A 6,000-nucleotide genomic window follows, 5' to 3' on the forward strand; every position below is an offset into this window, starting at 1 on the left:
CGCTGTGCCGGATCCGTCGTATGATGGACCCAATTGACTTACAATGAGTTTGGTCAGGATGTCCATCGTTTTGACGGGAAGAATAGTGCTGCATGGCAGCGCAATTTTTCCTGTTAAATCTGATGGACATTTGGATGGAGGTTCAGAGCCTACAAAGCAAATGTGAACAGAGGCTTACATATATGAATTATATTAGTAGCTCTTTTACAAGATGGACATTTATGAAATCTGTCCTTGACTCCATCCATACCCTGTATAGCAGCACTTCTTCTTCCCTCTTCTTCTTCATGAGATTAATTTGCTCTTGTAGACTGCATTTCTGAGCCTGCAGTTGGCAGGCTTCTCCTTGGAGTGGCCTTATTTCCCCTCTTAGTTTTCGCAACTCTTCCTGCGCCTTTCTTAGGGCTTGTGTCCCTCTTTCAGCACACTCCAAGCGTTGAAGAAGTTTGGGCTCATAATGGTCTTGGAGGGTACTGTGTTGTTCCTCAGTCAGGCTTTGCAGGTCTGCAGAGAGCCGTCTTCTTTCCTGCAGTTCACGTGAGATTCGCCTGCGTTGTGGAGCTCTAACTCGCTGCTCTTCCCCCTGTCTCTGTTGAGTAAAGGTATTCCGCAGTTGGGAAATCTCCTCTGTCAACCGAGCTGCAACAGTCTCTAGTTCCTTGTGTTCTGCTGTTTTCTGAGCTAATTCAAGCTGGTATTGGCAAGCTACACATTCTTTAGTCACTCGGAACAATCTGCGACGTATTCCTCGTATCTCTTCCTGCAAAGTGTCCCTCTCCAGTTCTGTCTGAGCCTTCTGTCCATATGCCTGCACTATTTCCTCATGTGCCTGTTGTACAGCTTCCAATGAGGGCTCCTGAAGTATGGCCAGCTCTCGTATGAGCTCATTTCGTTCCCTTTCCAAGTCTTCCACAGCTGCGATACAATACTGGAACCTTACCCCAATGTCCTCGAGGGACAAAAGTTCCGGAGTGACTGGTGAAGGGGGACTAGGCACAGCAAGTACCCTAAAGAGACAGGAACCACCTTATGTAAATAAAACTGACAAATTTGTGTTTTTAGGAATGGATATATATACACATATATAATATATTACGCTCATAAAATCCCCCTATCCCAAGTAGGAATCTCAAACAAAATGATCATAAGAAATACAAGCTAATGCACCCCCGCCAAATTGGTAGATATGGCATATATAAAAACAACTCCACCAAATACATGCCCCTTATATACCACAAACAAATGTATATGGTGTATAGTAGTATCTATAGCAGGCACTTGGGAGCACCGGATACATGCTTGTTTGTTTAATTTTTCCTTTTTTTTTTTTTAAGCTGAGGAAACATAAATTAAGTGGTAGAAGCCGTATCTTTGCCTCTTAAAGAAATACATATAGAAAAACCCAAAGAGGTTGTGTGAATTATACATAGGTACTGGTAGTGGAGGCGGGGGGAAATCTGAAGTGGAATCTCAAAAAGACACAGCTAAATCAGTCACATGAATCATCAGCAAATAGAGCATATTTCTGCAGTAATGCAGTGTCGTTTTCAACTTTCGTTTTTTTCTGCGGATGTAGTGTAAAACATTGATTGTAACAAACTTTATGTGCGCCAGCGGATTTGCATCCATTTTTACGACGTTTCTGCTGTGCAAACGCTGTACAAAATGCAACAAAACTCAACTTGTGGAATTTAGGCTTCCCATTCTATGGCCCAAACACGCAGCATCTTCGCTTGTAATACACGGCATCGACATGCTACGGATTAGAACGCCGCGCCGCAGAACACTTTCCACGCGACTTTTCTGTATTTTCTTTCTGCAGCATGTGGCTGACATTTGCTGCTACTGTAAATGCTATGACATTTTCACACAGAATTCGGTTGCGCAAATTCTGCAGCGTATCCTGCCTGTGGGAACATAGCCTAAGTTTCCAAATATTGTGGGTATATAAACGCCACAATTGCAGTTATGCAGTGATGTTAAAATTGTTCAACTAGACTCAAAAATCAGCTTGGCCAGTACTGTTTTAGAGAGATTCCCATTGAATCCAAAAATAATTATTTTTTTCTTGGTCTAAATTCCCTCAAAAACTGAACTTATTCCGGTGTGACGTCCGCTAACCCCACTTGTGTCCCATGAATCCGTTTAGGACTCCTTAACCCTACAAAGTCAATATTTTGTAAGGAGAAGAACTTTACCAATGACCAGTGTAAAGACCCTTCCAAGCAACTCTTTTTCCTAGACCCCTTTGAGAGGGACATGCAGGTTGATGAGGAGGGAAGGGTATATGGGTTATCTGGTCTAATCCTCAGGTTTTGAGTCCTGCTAAGCTTTAATCATTTTTATTATTCATTTTTCTTACAGTTCAATTTCTGTATGGATACTCAGTTTGCTATATATTCATGTTATACAGAGGAGCCCATAATACTATACATAAGAAGTTATACAGAAAGATGTTGTCACATTTCTTCCCATTCCCATTATTAGAATTTCCTTCTGTGCTTCTTCTTTATGTAGAATCTCATCTTTGTCTGGGCCATTACGTGAACTGTTAGTGCAGCTGTTTATTGAAGACTGTCACACTCCCCAACCCCAGTGGTGCCATTTTATGCGCATCTTTCCATTCTGAGTGTGCATTTGTACAATCCCACCTTACATTGCTCCCCTATGTGGCACTTTTAATAACTTCCGTCTATCCTGCTTCAGTATCATATGTAATTCTACTTTCCTTGCACCTGAACTTCTGAAAAAAAATCCATTGTTTTCTACTCCTTAACCTGAGGCTGATACTACATCTAGGTGCTATTATATATAAAATCTTACCTCCCTTCTTGTGAGTTTTCTCCTTCCTCCTCCGGACTGGACATTTCATCTGCACAAACGGACTCCTCTGTTATAAATAAATGGTGCACAAGAGCCTGTGTGTAACGTCCCCCCGTCCCCCCCCTTCAGAGGCAGGGCGAGACTTGTAAGCTGTCACTTTATCTTCCACATGCTTCACACAAAACTTGGGCCCTTAAGTCTAGCTGGGCACGCCTGAGATGACACTGCAGCTCTTTTCCTGGCAGAGCTATAGTTTACCAGGGGTTAATTTGTACGGTGCCAAAAATTTGAGGATTGGCTAATCCAATAGAAATCTGTCAGCGGCACCCAGTGTGCTTGGTCAGGCCCAGTGAGATGCCTGTTCTAGATGCAAGCACCAGCTGCAGCACCATTTCACATGAGCAGATTTTTTGGTGTAAGGGCATGACCACACGTGGCGGATTTCCTCCGCAACTGTCCGCATCAATGCCGCACAGAATCTGCGTTGCAGATTCTGCTGCGGATCTGCACAAAATGTGTAGAAAATTGATGCAGACTAGCTGCTGCGGACTGCGGAAAAAGTGCTTCCCTTCTCCCTATCAGTGCAGGATAGAGAGAAAGGACAGCACTTTCCCTAGTGAAAGTAAACAAATTTCATACTTACCGGCCGTTGTCTTGGTGACGCGTCCCTCTTTCGGCATCCAGCCCGACCTCCCTGGATGACGCGCCAGTCCATGTGACCGCTGCAGCCTGTGCTTGGCCTGTGATTGGCTGCAGCCGTCACTTAGACTGAAACGTCATCCTGGGAGGCCGGACTGGAGACAGAAGCAGGGAGTTCTCGGTAAGTATGAACTTCTATTTTTTGGACAGGTTACTGTATATTGTGATCGGTAGTCACTGTCCAGGGTGCAGAAACAGTTACTGCCGATCGCTTAACTCTTTCAGCACCCTGGACAGTGACTATTTACAGACGTCTCCTAGCAACGCTCCCGTCATTACGGGAGCCCCATTGACTTCCTCAGTCTGGCTGTAGACCTAGAAATACCTAGGTCCAGCCAGAATGAAGAAATGTCAAGTTAAAAAAGCAAGACGCATCCGCAGCACACATAACATGTGCATGACAGCTGCGGACTTCATTGCGGAAAATTAGAATCTCCATTGAAGTCAATGGAGAAATTCCGCCATGAGTCCGCCACTGCTCCGCAACAGACAGAGCATGCTGCGGACACCAAATTCCGCTCCGCAGCCTGTGCTCCGGAGCGGAATTTTACGCATCGTCTAAACGAACACTGCTAAATTAAAGTAAAAGTCAATGGACAAACGGCTCCGCTGCGGATTAACACTGCGGAGTGTCCGCAGCGGAATTTAAGTGAAATTCCGCCACGTGTGAACCCAGCCTAACAGGAAGAAAAATCCAAGCTATTTTAAGGATAAATGATATATGTGCAATGTCAGATGGGGCTTAACATAGAATCATTTATTCTAATCCTTGGTATTAGTAGTAATAATGGTAGGAATAACTGCTATATCACCCAAACACTGTAAAAATCTTTAATCTGCCATCTGATAATACAGAAAGTCTGATAGACTGGTACAACCTGATCTGTAATATCACAAAACCAATACATTTAGAGACACCCCTGTGATTAAACAAATGTCATGGTAGAACATTGTGGTTTAAAGATTTATCATCTTAGAGGTAAATTTTATATACTATGTTATGACAGTCCAATAATCCAGAATATTCGATAATCTGACAGTTCCCAAGGGGAAAAATATTTAAGGCTTCAACAAAAATGAAGTATAAATAATAAATATATTAACAATCTAAGGTAGGGATGTACAACCTTTTCTGGCCCCCACATTGTACGATTATAACACTCCCAAGAATCACAATAAAATTTAAAGGGGTATTTCCATATGAGGCATTTATGGCATGTGTGGGGGTTCCACATCTGGGATACCCACATATATAGTGAGAATGGGAATTCCCCTTTACTCCAGGAAAGACAGGGTGGCCGCACATGTAAGCAGTTATCTCCTTTGCAATTTATGAGAGTTATGGAAATACCTGAGCATGTCATAATGCCCATAAACTACAAAGGAGAGAGCCGCACACATGCACACCCACCTCTCCACCTTGCCTTCTCTCTGGAGTGCCGGACGTGTCCGACATTACTGGCATATCTTGTGGATATGCCATAAATGTCTCTGGTGGAAATACCCCTTTAAGGAAGCAATATTGGTAAAGTTGATGTAATGGTTTGCACAAGTCATAACACAGTAAGGCCCCGTTCACACAGAGTTTTTTTGCAGGCAGAAGAAGTCTGCCTCAGAATTCCATCAGGAAATTTGAGGCAGATTTTGAACTGCCTGCACGTATTTTTCTGCGTTTTTTTAGTGAGTTTTGCGCCTGCGGCCATTAAAGCTAATGCAAGGACTGTGGGGAAAAAACAGTGAAAAACACTCAGAAACTAGCGCTGTAGGCTTTTTCTGGTCAGAGGCAAGAAAGGAAATTTTGCTTTTTTTTCCACGAGTGGCCAAAAGCCGCCCGGGAAAAAAACCACCTCTGTTGCCCATTGAAATCAATGGAGGGTGATTTTAACCGTTTTTTTGGTGCTGATTCCTACGCAATTTCTGTGTGTGAACTGACCCTGGCAGTTTTATCTGCTTAAAATAGAACTTATGCAGCCTCTGTTCCTACCATAACAGTGCCAGACACATAATGGGAAATTTATGAAGCCCACTACACCACCATAGCAAAGTCGCAGAAAACTAGCATAAATTACTGTGCAAATCTGCACCACTTCGTCGCTGGCGTAGATGTGATTTTACGGCACGTGGACTCCAGAGATGCGACTAATTTATTAAGACGCATGAGTGCTTTTCTTGTGATGAAGGTGGTGTACCTGCATTGTTCTGCTGGAGCAGGCCTAGTCAGAAGAGACCTGGTCTGCATCGCTGGAGGAGAGAACGGGGCGGAACAGGGACAGGTGAGTGCTTGTTAGAGCGGGTGGTATGTACAGGGGACATTGTGTGGCACTATGTACAGTGGGCATTGTGTGGCACTATGTAAAGGGGGCATTGTGTGGCACTATGTAAAGGGGGCATTGTGTGGCAATATGTACAGGGGGTATTGTGTGGCACAATGTATTTGGGCCAGTGTGTGGCACTCTGTACTTGGGCCAGTGTGTGGCA

The 6,000-nt window shown here is 43.8% G+C and overlaps 1 pseudogene; it reads right to left on the reverse strand.

The window, feature by feature from the left end:
- Positions 1-187: 187 nt before the first annotated feature.
- LOC142728494 (syncoilin pseudogene) lies at positions 188-2,867 on the reverse strand (annotated as a pseudogene).
- Between the last annotated feature and the right edge of the window lie 3,133 nt (positions 2,868-6,000).

Source organism: Rhinoderma darwinii, unplaced genomic scaffold, assembly GCF_050947455.1.
Source record: "Rhinoderma darwinii isolate aRhiDar2 unplaced genomic scaffold, aRhiDar2.hap1 Scaffold_68, whole genome shotgun sequence".
NCBI classification, from domain to species: domain Eukaryota; kingdom Metazoa; phylum Chordata; class Amphibia; order Anura; family Rhinodermatidae; genus Rhinoderma; species Rhinoderma darwinii.